This window comes from Diospyros lotus, chromosome 11 (genome assembly GCF_014633365.1).
Source record: "Diospyros lotus cultivar Yz01 chromosome 11, ASM1463336v1, whole genome shotgun sequence".
In the NCBI taxonomy this organism is placed as follows: domain Eukaryota; kingdom Viridiplantae; phylum Streptophyta; class Magnoliopsida; order Ericales; family Ebenaceae; genus Diospyros; species Diospyros lotus.
The window spans coordinates 19449745-19465937 of NC_068348.1; the positions used below are offsets into that span (position 1 = coordinate 19449745).

Consider the following 16193-nt stretch of genomic DNA (forward strand, 5'->3'; position numbering starts at 1 on the left):
TAAATGAATTTGTTATCCATGGCCATATTCTCTGTAAGTTATTATATCATGTCATGTTTAAGGGTTTCTGTGGAGTTTTTTTTTATCTTCTTCTACCTCTTTTGCTACAAACTTCTTCTATTTTATCTACCCACCGCACAGGTGAGTCTACTACAAAATTGAACTTATTTATGAACCATAGACAAGGATCAAAATATCCTTTTGATGTGTTGCACAAAAACAGAAAGGATTCATAAATATTTTGGAAATATTGGGAAATGACAAAAAAGGAAACATTCCATAATGTCTGGAATCAAAAACTAAAAAACTGTACAGGCCTTCATTACAAACTCAATGATTGAACATGTTTTTAATCTATTTGTTTGATATGGCCACAGGTGGGATGGTGGAGAGTTAGAATTCATGTAGCGTATCCCACCTAGTGATATAAAGGCTTGAGCTTCTTGTTGTTTGAAATCTGTTTTTCCTCCACATAAAAGCACAAGAAATGAATTTTGAAAAATGAACAAGAATGAAATAAGTTGAATAATGGAAAGCTTACTCAAGTAGTGAGAAAACTTACTTGAGTAACTAGAAAGCTTATTGGAGTAATTGGGATGACATACTCAAGTAATTAGAAGACAATTGAGTAATTGGAAAGACTTACTCGAGTAATTAGAATATCAAATGGGAAAGCTTTCTTAGGTTTCATAGTTGAATAGGTTTCATTGTATTCAACTATGGAATATATATACAAGAAAATATCTACAATATCTCCTAAAATATAGGAACAAGTTTAAATTAGGTTTAGAAGATAAAGTTCATGAGCTGAACTTTAAAATTATCTTTTGCAACCTGCCTTATCCCTTTTTTCTTATCTCCTAACAACCTTATCTCGTCATCCCTTTAATTTTGTAAACTCCTAACAACCTTATCTCTTAGTTCTCGGCCATGAGAAAAAGAACCAGGTTTTGAATTTAATTTTTCCAACACTCCCCCTCAATTTGGTCTGGTGAATAAATATCAATTATTCGTAGCTTGCCAACTAAGAACTCGAACCTGGTTTGGACAATGCTTTCATAAGAATATCTGCTTCTTGATTCTTTGTAGAGACATAGGATAGGTTAACAACTTTGGAGTCAATCTCATGTTTGATAAAGTTTCTATCAATATGCACATGCTTCATTCGATCTTGTTGTATAGGGTTGTGGACTATGCATATTACTGATTTATTGTCAATGTACACCTTCATAGGATTTGTTCTAGGAATGTTTGGGTCCTTTATAAGTCTCTCGATTCAAATGAGTTCACATACTCCTTGTGCAATTGCTCAGTATTCTACCTCAGCACTACTCCTAGCCATGCCAGACTATTTCTTGCTCCTCCGTGTCACAAGATTTCCCTATAACTTTGTGCAATATCCGGTTGTAGATTTGCTATCTTCAATTGACACAACCCAATCTGCATCTGCAAACCCTTCTATGTCTCTGTTTTCACTTTTCTTGAATAGAATTCCCTTGCCTGGAGTTCCTTTGAGATACTTTTAGTACATGATTAGCTGCCTCTAAATGCCGCTTTGTGGGAGAATGCATAAATTGACTGATCACACTAACACTAAAGGCAATATCAGGCCTAGTGAGTGAAAGATACATTAATTTTCCTACTAGTCATTGGTATTGCTTATGATCTACTGGAGGATCATTCTTAGTGGTCTTTTGCTTCCATTTTTTTTCTAAAGGAGTGTTTGCAGGATTGCATCCAAACTTCCTGATTTCCTTTAGCAAATCTAGGACATATTTTCTTTGAGTAATAAATATTCCTTGTTTACTTTGAGTTGTTTCCATACCAAGGAAGTATTTAAGAGTTCCAAGGTCCTTAACCTGAAATTCACTTTTCAAGTGAGTTTTCAATTCTGTAATTTCTTGATAATCATTACCAGTAATCACAATATCATCCACGCACACAATTAGGATGGCTCTTTTTCCACTTGTTGATTGTTTTGTGAAAAGTGTGTGATTAGTTTGTCCCTGGATATTTTCAAAAATTTTTAATATAGTGCTGAATCTAGTAAACCATGTTCTAGGGGATTGTCTCAATCCTTAGAGAGATTTCTTAGGCTTTCATACCTTGTTTCTTCCTTCTTTAAATGCAGGATGGATCTTTATAAATCCTTCTTCCTCCAAATTTCCATTTAAAAATGCATTTTTGACATCCATTTGATAGAGTTCCCAATGAAGGTTAACTGCAAGAGATAGTAGAACCTTGATTGAATTCATCTTGACCACTAGAGCAAACGTTTCCTCATAATCGATGTTATATGTCTAGGTGTATCCTTGAGTCGCCAATCTTGTTTTGTATCACTCTATCTCCCCATCAGGCTTTAATTTTGCAGTAAATATCCATTTGGAACCCACAATTTTCTTCCCTTGGGGAAGATCAACTGCCTCCCAAGTTTTATTTTACAAAAGTGCTCTCATTTCTTCATCTACAACAGCTTTCCACTTTGGATCTTGGAGAGCTCTCAAAATATCTTTTGGAATCTTTACACTATCTACACTTGCAACAAATGCCCTATACTAATGAGACAATTTAGTGTAGGTTAAATGATTTGAGATAAGATATTGAGTGCGTGACTGTATTTCTTCCCTAAGACTAATTGGGAGGTTTAAGTCATTATTCAACATCATAACTTTATTTGTGGGTTCTAGACTTGGCCTCGGTTCAAAAGATTGTACAACTTGGGGATCTTCGATCTCCTTGAATAAACCATGATTGGTTTAGTGATACTCAGTTCTCCCCTTTGAGTCAATACCTGATCATGTGCTGAAATTTCTGAATTTGAGGGCTTGGAGGGCTTTGAGAAAGAGGAAGACTTTGGTAAGAAGAGTGAGATGGAAGTGATATGGGTAGGAGGATGGAAGGATCCCAATGGTTCTCTTCACTTACTTTCTCCCCTTGAAGAGAAATATGGGGATAAAAAATTTGATCCTCAAGGAATGTGACATCATATGAAACATAGAATTTGTTTAAGGGTTGTAGCACTTGTACCCCTTTGTGGTTGGTGAATAACCAATGAATACACACTTAATGGCTCTTGGATCAAGTTTTCCTTTTTTAGGATGTTGGTAATGAGCATATATAGTGCATCTGAAAATTCTTGGAGAGAGTGAGTTGAATAGTCGGACTTGAGGGAATGTATCAAGTAAACAATTGAGAGGAGTGCAGAGGTTAAGGGTTTTTTAATGTAATCGGTTGATGAGATAGGCTGCTGTCCCCCCCACCCAATAAAATAAATAAATAAATAAATTAAAAAAAAGAGTAAGAGTTAGGAACATGGCTAGACAACATAAGGGATCGAGCTACTTCTAGTAGGTGTGTATTTTTCTATTTAGCCACTCTATTTTGTTGGGTGTGTGTAGTTGCAAGAACTCTGATGAAAGGCTCCATGATCAATAAGGTATTGGTTTACGTCATCAGTAAAATATTCCCTCCCATTGTCTGTTCGCAAAATTGAGATGTTGGATTGAAAGACATTGGTGACATGTTTGTGAAATTGTTTGACAATGGTGTTTGTCTCAGATTTTTCTTTCATAAGATACACCCAACACACATGAATGTGATAATTGTTAGAAGATACAATTTCCTTTCCTAGGAAACTATATTTTTGGTTCATTATATTACAGGTTGTTCGGGATTTGATTCAATTTATTCTTTCCATTCTTTGTTTTCTAATTTCAGTAGACTCAATTATGGGAAATTAGGTTTAGGCAATTTCTGTTTTAGAGATTAGCTTTCTGTTCTATTCTTCATTTACCAACTGTATATATTTGGGGAATGCTTCCCTAAGAGAATAGATTGGATTACTTGTTCTCTTTTGAACATGGTATCAAAGCCCTAGGTTTGTATTCCTGGAATCAGGCACTGTTTTCTTCTTTCTTCTTGGTTTTGCAACTTTGGTAACCAGTTATGTCCTTCAATCTACTTTAGTATCACCCTCAAACCCCCAGAATGATGACGGACATAATTGAGTCAAGCAGTACAACAGAGGTACCTTTTCTGAAAGTAACGGCACGGCTTCAAGCAGGGGGTTGCAGAACATTTAGGCAAGATATAAACTAAATAGAAAGAATTACTTGAAGTGGTCTCAGTTAATCCACATGTTTCTAAAAGACAAAGGGTAGCCAAGTCACCTACTCAGAATTGAGCTTAAGAAGGATGATCCTACATATGTAGCTTGGGACTAGGAAGACTCGTTGGTAATGTCTTGGTTGTGGAACTCCATGTTGCCAAAAATCAGTGACACAGTTATGTTCTTGGGCACTGCTAAGGTGATTTAGGATGTAGTCAAACTCACATATTCCAAAGTTCATGATGCTGCTTAGATTTATGAGATCGAGACGAAAGTGGCAACCACCAAGTGAGGATCTTGGTCAATCACTGAATATGTCAACCTTTTGCAAATGTCATGGCAAGAGATAGACCATTATCAATGTATTTAGATGAAGTGCAGTGATGATGCAGACTTACAAAAAAGGATTGTTGAAAAAGAAAGAATTTATGACTTTTTGGCTAGACTAAATCTACAGCTTGATGCAGTTAGAGTGCAAATCCTTGGATAGGAAGACTTGCCTTCCCTAAATGAGACAATCGCAATTGTGCGTGTGAGGAAGGAAGAAGAGGAGTGATGCTTGAGATAATCACCGCAAACAGTTCGACTCTTGCAACTGTGAAGAATCTTGGCTCGGACAAGCAAACTAGAGAGGATAAGAAGCCATTTGATTCATCAAAAGTGAATAACAAGGACTCTCTATGGTGTACCTATTTCAGAATCCCTGTTAGACCATAGAAAAGTGTTGGAAGTTTCATGATAATCCTCCTAAGAATGGACAACCAAGAGAATAGGGGCAAGTTTATGTGGCTATTATACAGCAGCTAGTTGAAGGAATACCCCGAGAACAGTCTAGTCTAGTGGAGCTCAATAGGGAGGAGATTGAAAATTAAGGAGTCTGTTGGGATCATTAGAGAAGAAAACTGGGGATAGGTACTTGCACTCTCACCTTTACATGTATATCTTCTTCTTCTCATGTCCTTCATGCTTAGGATATATGATGCGGTCACCAATCAAGACTCGGCCCAAGGCTGACCCAACTAAACAGGAACAGTATCACCAAAATAGTAGTGCCATAATGTTATTTTTATACTTCTTAAGTTTTAGAATTCTACTTGATTTAGGATTCTATTTTATATTTCTACTTGATTTAGGATTCTACTTTATGTTTCTACTTGATTTAGGATTCTACTTCATGTTTGATTAGAGTTTTATTTTTATTAGGATTCTAGTTGACTTTTATTTAGGATTTATTTCTATTAGAATTCTAGTTGGATTTTGTTTTCCAAATATTAGATAGATTTGGATTAGCCAAACACGATAAATATACCTAGGATCTAGAGTTTGTAATCAAGTTTTAATCAATCAAATTTCAGCAACCTATTTGGGTTTTCTTAGCAAAACAGTCTTGTTTTTGCGTTTTCTTGAAAGCCAAGCTTCGGCTATTGAAGTTTGCTCTTTCAAGGGTTTATTTTGGTGTGTTTTCTTCACACTCGCGTTACACGCTGCGTCAGTATAGCCCTTCTAAATGCCTGGATAATTGACTCAAGAACCACAGATCATATGACTTGTTCTTCCCACTGATTTATCTCCTATACGCCATGTCTTAGTACTAGGAAAATAACCATTGCATATGGCTTGGTGATAATCGCGGCTAGCCAAGGGGATGTCCTCATATACAGTCAACTCACCCTAAAAAATGTTCTCCATGTGCCTAAGCTATTCACTAACCTTGTGTCAATCCAAAAACTCACCACTAATTCTAATTGCAATGTAATTTTTCATTCATCCTTTTGTGAGTTTCAAGAACAAGGCACGAGGAGGATGATTGAACGTGCTAGAGAGAGAGGTGGTCCTTACTATCTTGAAGAACCTAGTGGACAGGTTAATAAAGGGAGAGTTTCCCCTCTATCATTCATTGTTAAGTCCTCCAAGTTTAGTAAGGACAAGCTTTGGCTTCACCATCTTTGTCTTGGTCATCCCTCTTTTATTGTTCTTAAATTAATGTTTCCTTTATTGTTCAAAGGATTAGCTGTTGAGGATTTCCATTGCGATGTGTGTGAACTTGCAAAACATAAGAGAACTTGCAAAATATAAAGCTACTAAAAACTGTTTTGGAGGATATGTTGTTGAATGATAAACAAAATTCCTAATTCTTCTCTCTCAATTCTAACTTGATCTCCCTCTGATTTCTATCTAATCTTTCCTTGTTTTGCTAGTCTGTATGTCCCCCTATTCTTATGTTATCTCCCTCATTTCTTCTAATTTGCCCTCTTCTTGTTCTATTTTTCTCGAATTCTTCCATCTTCCTATCAAAACCTTAGGTACATTACAAAGATAACCATGTCGCCTCTAGTCCAAGGACCAAATACACAATCGAAAACTAGTAACAGATTATTAATCCTTTCAACCATGTGATATGTTACATGCATCACATTTAGCAGATGTTCAACTAACATCCACTTACATGTCTACTATCTGCATCTCATGTAATATGACATACAACTCATCATCCTTTATCATTGGTATCTCTTACTAATCAAAGGTAGTAGACCATGTCATAGTCCATAGTTGATTAATCATTGTCCCCATATGAGAAATCTTAGGACAAGGAATAATTTTAAGTTATCCTGTACTATAGATCTTTGTCATATATTCTTAATAGCTTAAGAATAAGATCATCAAGAAATCTAGGGAGTCATTCATATACAATTGGAGAGCAATGAATGAAGATATGACCATTTTATTGATTGCAAGAAAATCATTAAGTATTCCTATTACATACTAGATATGATCTAAATCTAGTATTAGGGCGTACACCACTAACAAATACCTCAATATTTCTTTTCTTAGTCTTCTTAAAGTAGAGACCTTCCCCAGGAATTTTCTTTAAGTATCTCAAAATGTGATACAATCGATCCATGTGCTATTCAGTGGGATTGTTCATAAATTGACTGGCTACACTTAGCTACACTTACTGTAAAGTAAGTGTAGCCAAAACAGGTCTTGTGCATGAGAGGTTGATAAGTTTTTCAACCAATCTTTGATATCTTCCTTTGTTAGCTGGAGCACTTTTTCCTTCTCCTCTATCCCTAATAACAATTTTCATTAGAGTATTTGCAGGTTTACATCCAAGCATTCTTGTGAGAACCCCCAACTGGGTATCCCGTCAGCACAGGAATCCGAAAGGAAGTCTCATGAGAGGGTAATAGGAACGCTTAACGTCTACCATGCACATTCATGGGACAACAACTTAGCACAACGGAAACATGATATAGTCATAGCCGAGAAGGCGTGGAGGTGTCAACAACATAACAAAACCTTTAACATAACACGAAGACATATACAACCACAGCACTAAGGAGTAACAAACACCCTCTAGCAAGCAAAAACTGTAAGACACCCCCAAGACTCGATGGCTGGGACCGCCTTGTACACCCTGTTACCTGACAAGTCAGATACTACCACCCTCGCCCCCAATCTTAGTCTTCCCTTTACTTGGAATGATGTAAAGTAAGGGTGACTCACAAGACTAAACAAGCATAAAGAAACAAAAGGGTAATAGAGCTGAGGCAATAACCCAAACCACCTGCACGACACGTGTATATCCAAAAAACCATGCACGACACGTGTATATCCAAAAAACCATCCATACCATGAACCTTAGACCATGCAGTGAACGCATAAGTAAACATGCACATAATGGTCCTTAGGGCCTACATAAGACACACTAGCACCCAAGTCCCTAAATCCAAACTTGCCTACAGCCATGAACTGGTAAGCAAATCAACACGAGCCGTTGCTCCAAAATCCGCACCATGTGCTCAAGTCCTCATACTAACATACCAAGCCAAAGCTCCCACATCAATAAACTGAGCCGAAGCTCCCATACCAATATGCCAAGCCCAAAGCTCCCTCAGGACGATCCTCCCGTCACCTGAGATCGTAGATGTACATCTCGTGGATAAATCCGCCGCGCACACTGGAACCATGCAATGCAACATATAGGAAATGCAGTGGCATAGTAAGTATAAACGTGATACAGGGCCCCCATAAAACCAGGCATCAAGCCATGCTTTGCCCACATAGTAATACATACACAATGCAATGCTTGTGCACAACCCTAGTCATTCTAAGATGCCCGTGCCCAAGCATTCATAGTATGTGACCCTCGAATGATGCAAACTCGAGCCCCAACTTCACATCAACATAATTAAAGGTAGCAAAATCACAAGCAGGGTAGGGTCAGTCAATAGCTTCAGGACATCAGTCGATAAATTGTGTCTTAGGGGCAAAACGATCGACAACTTGCTTGAGTCGGTCGACAGTTTCCTCCCACAACACCAAACGGTCAACAACCAAGCCAAATCAGTTGACAACGCCTGCATCCAGAACCCGAATAGCAACATAAAGGACCCAAATCACATAAGCCAGCATGCATGCACCTAACTAAAGCCTAGCCTAACATGGTTAGACATCATTCCGTGAAGAAACATAGGGAGAACCAAGCCCTTGGAAGAAATACAACAAGATTGCCCCTTAAAGGAGCTCACAACTCAAGAGACCCAAAGGAGACTAGAAAATAGAGAATTTAAACCATAGAGAAGGCAAGAAGGAAGAGGAACTTGCCAAATGGAGAAAAGGAGATAGGAACTTGCCTAAACCAGAGGAGGAATTGCCTTAAGTTGTTGCCTCTTCCTTCTCTTCTTTTTCTTCTTCTTTCCTTCCTATCTTCCTCTCGGTTTCTCTCAATTGATTGCTTCTTCCTCTCTTTCTCTTCTCTTCTCTTCATTCATATATCCCTTTAGATGATGTAGGAATGTCCTAGCATGAGCCAAGGTCTTTTAGAAGGCTCCCATCGAGCTCCACCACTGCCTAACTGACCTGAAAATGGCTTGGGAAACTGAACCCGGTAACAATCGATCAATAGTCTCGAGCGATCTGTTGACAGTTTCGTCAATCAGTCGACAGATTGATGCAATCCGTCGACATCTTCCTCAACCTATTGACAACTTGCTGCAATCTGTCAATAGCTGTTGCCTGCAACCACCTCCCCCTCTTACACCCTACAAACATGCACCAAACATACTTAAATGCCAAAAAATCTGGACCCTGATAGCGGGTCGTTACAATTCTGGTTTCTTTAAGTAAATTAAGAACATACTTGTGTTGAGAGATCACAATACCTGTCTTAGATCTAGGAATTTCCATTCTGAGAAAATATTTCAGATTCCTCAAGTCTCTGACTTCAAATTCATGTGCAAGAAACTTCCTGAATTTTGGTCTCCTGATAGAATTATATCATCCACATACACAATAGTAATAGATACCCTTCTACTGAGAGAATTTTTTTATAAGGAAAGTATAGTCAGATTGACATTGTGAAAAACCGAACTTCTTCACTGCCTTAGTGAACATGTCAAACCGGGCTCTAGGAGACTACTTAAGACCATAAATAGATTTCTTCAACTTAAAACTTTTTTTGGATTTGTTTAATTCTTAAGACCTGTAGGAATCTCCATGTACACTTCTTCTTCTAGATCTCCATTAAGAAAGGCATTCTTGATGTCTAGTTGATGTAGGTTCTAGTCATGATTCACTGCAAGTGACAAAGTACCCGAATAGTGTTTAATTTGGCAATAGGAGCAAAGGTCTCCTGATAGTCAATGCCATAAACCTGTGCAAAACCTTTAGCAACTAAACGGGCCTTAAACCTTTCGACACTTCCATCTGCATTGTGTTTAATGGTGAAAATCCATTTATATCCAATTGGATTCTTCCCTAGGGGCAAGTTGACCACATCCCAAGTTCCATTCTTTTCAAGTGCTCTAATGTCTTTATTTATTGCTTGCTTCGATTTAGGTATTTGGAGAGCTTCTTGAATGTTGTTGGAAACCCGAATATCTATGAGATTGTAGAAGAAATCAATCTAATTCTTCATGTATAGAAAACTAATACACGGGCTTTCTTATAGACATACACTCTTGGACCCTAAAGACTCTTACTTCAATACTACTCCCTAATATCTCTCCTAATTTGTAGGAAGAGATCAGATTACAAAATACAATAGAATAGAAAATAAGAAACTGATAATACACATGAATAAATACTAAGAGAAGATAGAGATAAAAGTCTCTCTTTGATAGGACTCTCAGGAATCTACTATCGCCAACACTCCCCCTCAAGCTGGAGAATGTATATCACTCATCCCTAGCTTGGATACTAGGTCTTCAAACTGTGCGGTAGGCAATCCTTTTGTTAGAATATCAGCCAGTTGACACCTTAATGGCACATATGAGATATTGAGGAGAACTGAATCAAGCTTTTCTTTGAGGAAATGATGATCAATCTCAATATATTTTGTCCGGTCATGTTGGACCGGATTTTGAGCTATACTGATCGCAAACTGGTTATCACATAGCAACTCAATGGGTCTCTGTACTGGAATTTTTAGATCTTCTAGTACTATTTGCAACCATAGAAGTTCGCATACTCCTAGAGCCATAGCTCGAAACTCAGCTTCTGCACTTGATCTTGCTACAACTCCTTGCTTCTTGCTTCTCCAAGATACTAGATTACCCCCTAGGAACACACAATACCTAGTTGTGGGTCTCTTATCAACTAGAGACCCCCCATAGTCAGCATCCACATATTCTTGAATCTTTAAAACATCCCCTGGGGTAAATAAGATTCCCTTACTTGGTGTAGCTTTAAGATAATTCAAAATCCTCCTTACTGCTTGCATATGTTCTGAGGAGGGATTATGCATAAATTGACTTACAAGGCTCACTGCAAATGCTATATTAGGTCTAGTATGTGAGAGATAAATCAGCCCTACCCACCAGACATTGAAACCTCCCTTTATCTATCACCTCATCTTTAGTATTTGCTTGCAACTTTAGGTTCGGATCCATTGGTATGCTAGATCCTTTTCCTCCTAGAAGCCCTGTTTCTATAAGTAAGTCCATAATATACTTTCTTTGTGACAAGAATATGCCATCTTTTGAGTATGCAACCTCAATGCCCAAGAAATATTTCAGCACCCCAAGTCCTTTAATTTCAAATTCTTTAGCCAAGTTCTACTTTAAGATTACCTGTTCAGCAGTATCATTACCAGTAACCACAATATCATCCACATATACAAGTAAAGCTGTCACCAGATCACCATGATGCTTGATAAAGAGAGTATGATCCCCCCTGCTTTGATGATATCCCATAGATAGCATAGCTTTAGAAAACCGGCCAAACCAAGCACGTGGAGATTGCTTGAGCCCATAGAGGGCCTTTTTAAGTCTATATACTCTTCCTCCCCTTCCTGGTGAAAACCAGGAGGTAGTTCCCTAAATATCTCCTCCTCTAAATCCCCATGCAAGAATGTATTTTTCACATCAAATTGCTGGAGTTGCCACCCATGTATTGCTGCCAATGAAATAAGAACCCGAACAGAAGTCATCTTTTCGATTGGGGCAAAAGTTTCAAGGTAATCAATGCCATAGTATTGGGTGTAGCCCTTGGCAACCAATCTTGCCTTGTACCGATCAAGAGTACCATCAACTTTGAATTTCACATTAAATATCCACCTGCAGCCAACCAGCTTAACACCTTTGGGTTTGGCCACGAGATCCCAAGTATGATTTTTGTTAAGTGCCCACATCTCCTCTAGCATAGCTTCTTTCCACTTAGGGTTCTTTAGAGCTTCTTCTATTGATGCTGGGATAACAATAGCATCCAATGAAGAGAGAAATCCTCGGTAGGTAGATGATAGGATAAATAATTGGACATGGGATGTTGAGTACAGGATCTAATTCCCTTCCGGAGAGCAATAGGGAGATCAAGGTCAGTAGGTTCGGGGCATGGACTGCACTTTGCTGGAGCATCATCTTCACTTGATGTAGGTTCCTGGGCTGGACAAGGGACTGATGATTGGATAGGTTGCTGAGTAGAGATGTGCTATCGTCTCTTGTAAACAAATGGAGAACCCTTGTACCGAATTGGAGATGGCTGGGAAATGACATGAGTTGGTTGATGGTCACTGCTCGACATTGGGAATAGAGGCTGGTTCATGATGGAAGGGCAGTGAAGGTCCAAAGGGCTGATTTCTACCAAGGGAACAGAAGTTTCAAAGGCTAGATTTTCACTGAAATTAGGCTCCCCTTGACTGTTGATTTGAAGAGGGGCAAAGTATGACTCATTTTCATGGAATGTAACATCCTTAGACACATAGAACTTCCTTAGGGTAGGACAGTAGCATTTGTAGCCCTTTTGAGTAGGAGAATAGCCTAGGAAGACACACCTATGAGCCCTTGGATCAAACTTGTCCTGGTGGTTTTTAGGAATGTGAACAAAACACACACACTTGAAGACTCTAAGTGGCAGTTGAGAATGCAAAGAAAAATCAGGATAGAAGGAGGCTAATTTTTGGAGAGGACTTAGATGTTTTAGGACCCTAGATGGCACTCTATTTATCACATAAGTTGCTATTAGCACAGCCTCCCCCCAAAACTGTTTTGGAACTTGATGATGGTGAAGAAGAGTGCGGGTGACATTGAGAAGGTGTCTCATCCTTCTCTCGGCCACTCCATTTTGTTGGGGGATGTCCACACAAGATGATTCATGAATAATGCCTTCTTTTTGGAAAAATAGATGCAAGGGATTGTTAAAATAATCCTTTGCATTATCAGTCCGGAATTATTGAATTGATGTGCCAAATTGAGTGAGAATCATTTTGCAGAAGTGTTGTAAAGTAGACCCAATGGCAGATTTGTCTTTTAAAAGGTACACCCAACACATTCTAGTGCAATCATCAATGAAGGTGATGAACCACCTAGCTCGTGAACAGTTTGAAATTTTAGATGGTCCCCAAACATCCGAATTGACTAAGAAGAATGGTTTAGAAGATAATTTATTGCTGGTAGGGTAAGTCACTCGATGGTGCTTCGCCATGACACACACATCACATTGGAAATCACTAGGCTCTAGGTTTCTAAACAAACTAGGGAACATGTTCTTTAATAAAATGAAAGGAGGATGGCCTAATCTAAGATGGTGGAACCAAATTGAGGAGAAATCAGTAGAGGTTTCAGTGGAATATGCCATCCCAAGCCTTCTTCTTTTGGTGTTAGGATTCTCCCCTTGCAAAATGTACAACCCATTATACTCTTTAGCCAGACCAATCATCTTCCTTGTGTCCTTGGCTTGAAACTTACACAAATGAGAAGAAAAAACAACATAGTAGTTTAGATCTTTGGTTAATTGATGAATAGAAATCAGATTGGTAGTCAAATTTGGGACATAAAGAGCATGACTGAGGGTTAAAGAAGGGCTGATGTGAATAGTACCTGTTCCGGTAATAGGGATTGATACACCATTTGCAATGGTGATTTGTTTGGCAGTGGTAAGGGGCTCATAGGTCTCAAAAAAATTGGGATTAGGTGTCATGTGATCCGTGGCTCCTGAATCAAGGATCCACATGTTATCCCTATCAATTTTCGAAGTTGAAAAAGAACAATTGGTTAGAGATATACCTTGCTGATCAGTGGAGCATGAAGCTCCATCTTGGAAGGTTCTTAGGAAGGCTTTTAGTTTGCTGAGTTCTTCAGCATCTAACAGCTTTAGATCAGCCTCTGTTGGCTCTTTTGGCTCTTCTTTTTCACCCTTTTCTTCCGGATCCTTGCTTGAGAGATAACTTTGAGATCTCATATTCTTGAATCCTCCAATTTGCTTCAACACAAACTCCTTTCCATGTAATTTAAAACAAGTTTCCCTGGTATGCCGGGGCTTCTTGCAATGAGTACACCATTGTCCTTCTTGACTTGTATTCCTTGTTTGGGTGATTGATCTCCGAAACCTCATCCCGTCTCCCTCTTTGTTTTTGATAAAGAGGGCTGATCCTTCAGGACTATAATCAGTAAGCATCGCACTTCTTCTATTCTCCTCACTTCGAACGATGGCAAAAACCTCATTTAGGTTAGGAAGTTTGTCCTTACCTAGGACTTGTACCCGAACTTGATCAAACTCTTGATTCAAGCTGGCTAGGAACTCTACAATTCGATCTCTCTCCACAATTTGATGAAGGGCAACGGCATCTGTTTTGCACACCATTTTAATTGCTTGATACTAATCGAGTTCTAGCCATAAGCCCCTCATTTGATTGTAGTATTCGATCACTGTTAGCGGCCCTTGTTTAGTGGAGTTGATCTTTGTTTTTACCTCAAAGATCACTGATGCATCTCTAACCTTGGAGAAGGTTTGCTGGACGGTTTCCCACACTTCCTTGGCTGTGTTTAGGAACATATAGTTCCTACTTATGTCTGGCTGCATTGTACTCCATAGCCATGGCAGAATTCTTGAGTCTTCCACATCCCTTGCTATGAAGGATGGGTCTTCTTCTTTCGGTGGATCTGCTATCAAGTGACTTCCTTTGCTTCAACCCTTGAGGAGAGTTCTGACTAGTTGAGCCCATTGAAGATAATTCCTACCATCTAATCAATAGGATTGATGAAGAGTTGGCAATTCGGCAACCATAGGAGTAGAGTCTACCGGATTTAGATCTCCGGTTATGCTAGGAGAAGGAGTGGAGGATGTAGGGTTTACCTCGAATGTCTCTGTTATACTGTCAAAGGCTTTCGAGATCACTCATTGATGGAAGAAGAAAAAAAAAATCTGCAATGAAGGCAAGCGGTCGATGAAGAAGAGGAAGACCATGAAGGCGACGATCGGTCACTAACCAAGAGGCGCGGCAATGAAGGCCACGTAAAAACAGTACCAAACAATACCAAGTAATGAAAAAACTAGGTAAAATTAAAACCCTAGATAACGAGGCTCTGATACCATGTAGAAGAAATCAATCTAATTCTTCATGTATAGAAAACTGATACACGGGCTTTCTTATAGACATACACTCTTGGACCCTAAAGACTCCTATTTCAATACTACTCCCTAATATCTCTCCTAATTTGTAGGAAGAGATCAGATTACAAAATACAATAAAATAGAAAATAAGAAACTAATAATACACATGGATAAATACTAAGAGAAGATAGAGATAAAAATCTCCCTTTGATAGGACTCTCAGGAATCTGCTATCGCCAACAGATTTGTAGTAAAGGAACGGTATTTTGGGGACAACTTCTTGTAAGATAAAAAGTTATAGAGGGGATACTTTGTGTAGGACCTTACATCCTTTCTTTGAGTAATCGACAGATTAAGATTATCCGAATTCAACTCTTCAAAATTAGAGACAGTGTTACCTTGTTGCATGTCTTTTGGAGTTGAACTCGGTTAAGAAACAATTGGGGGCTATAACTTTGGTTGATTTTTTATGACATAAGGAATCGAACTAGGCACAAACACAGGTGGATTAGGTGGAGAGACAGTAGAAGACTGGGGTGTTTCATTTTCGGTTACACTTTCAAGATTTACAAGATCCCAAAAATGATATTCTAAATTCTCACTGCCCCCCTGAATGGCAGTTTTGGAATAATATGGCTAATTTTCCAAAAAAGTAACATCCATTGAATGATAGAATTTCTTTGTGATAGGAGAATAACATTTATAACCCTTTTGATTTAGAGTATAACTGAGGAATATACATTTATGGTTGTAGGATCAAATTTATCTCAATGTTGGTGGGGAATATGAATGAAGGAAGAACACCCAAACACTTTAAGGGAAATAGATGAGATGAGACGATGCGAAGGATATGACTTGAGAAAGACTTGACATGGAGTTTGAAATTTGAGGACTCAAGGAGGCACTCTATTAATTAGATATGCAGCTGTAAGTACTGCATCCCCCCCAAAAAATTTAGGAACATGAGTGGAAATCATGAGTGCTGGGTAACATCTAACCACTGCCTATTTTTCTGTTCAATGGACTATGCCTTCGTGAGTTAGGAATTTCCCAAGATTGAAATTAAAATAATCTTTGGCATTATTAGTGTGAAGAATTTGAATTTTGGCATGGAATTGAGTTTGAACCATATTGTTGAAATTTTTGAAAAATTGGCCTACCTATGATTTTTCTTTCATAGGAAATATTCAAGAGAGACAAAGGCTGGATAAAGGTTCGATATGTTGTTGTTGTTGTTTAGGAAATATCCAAGAGA

At 38.4% G+C, this 16193-nt stretch overlaps 1 protein-coding gene across 4 annotated transcripts in view; it reads left to right on the forward strand.

Moving 5' to 3' along the window:
• The window catches only part of LOC127812869 (uncharacterized), a 131135-nt gene that overhangs the window by 64731 nt on the left and 50211 nt on the right, over positions 1 to 16193 (forward strand). The window lies entirely within an intron of this gene.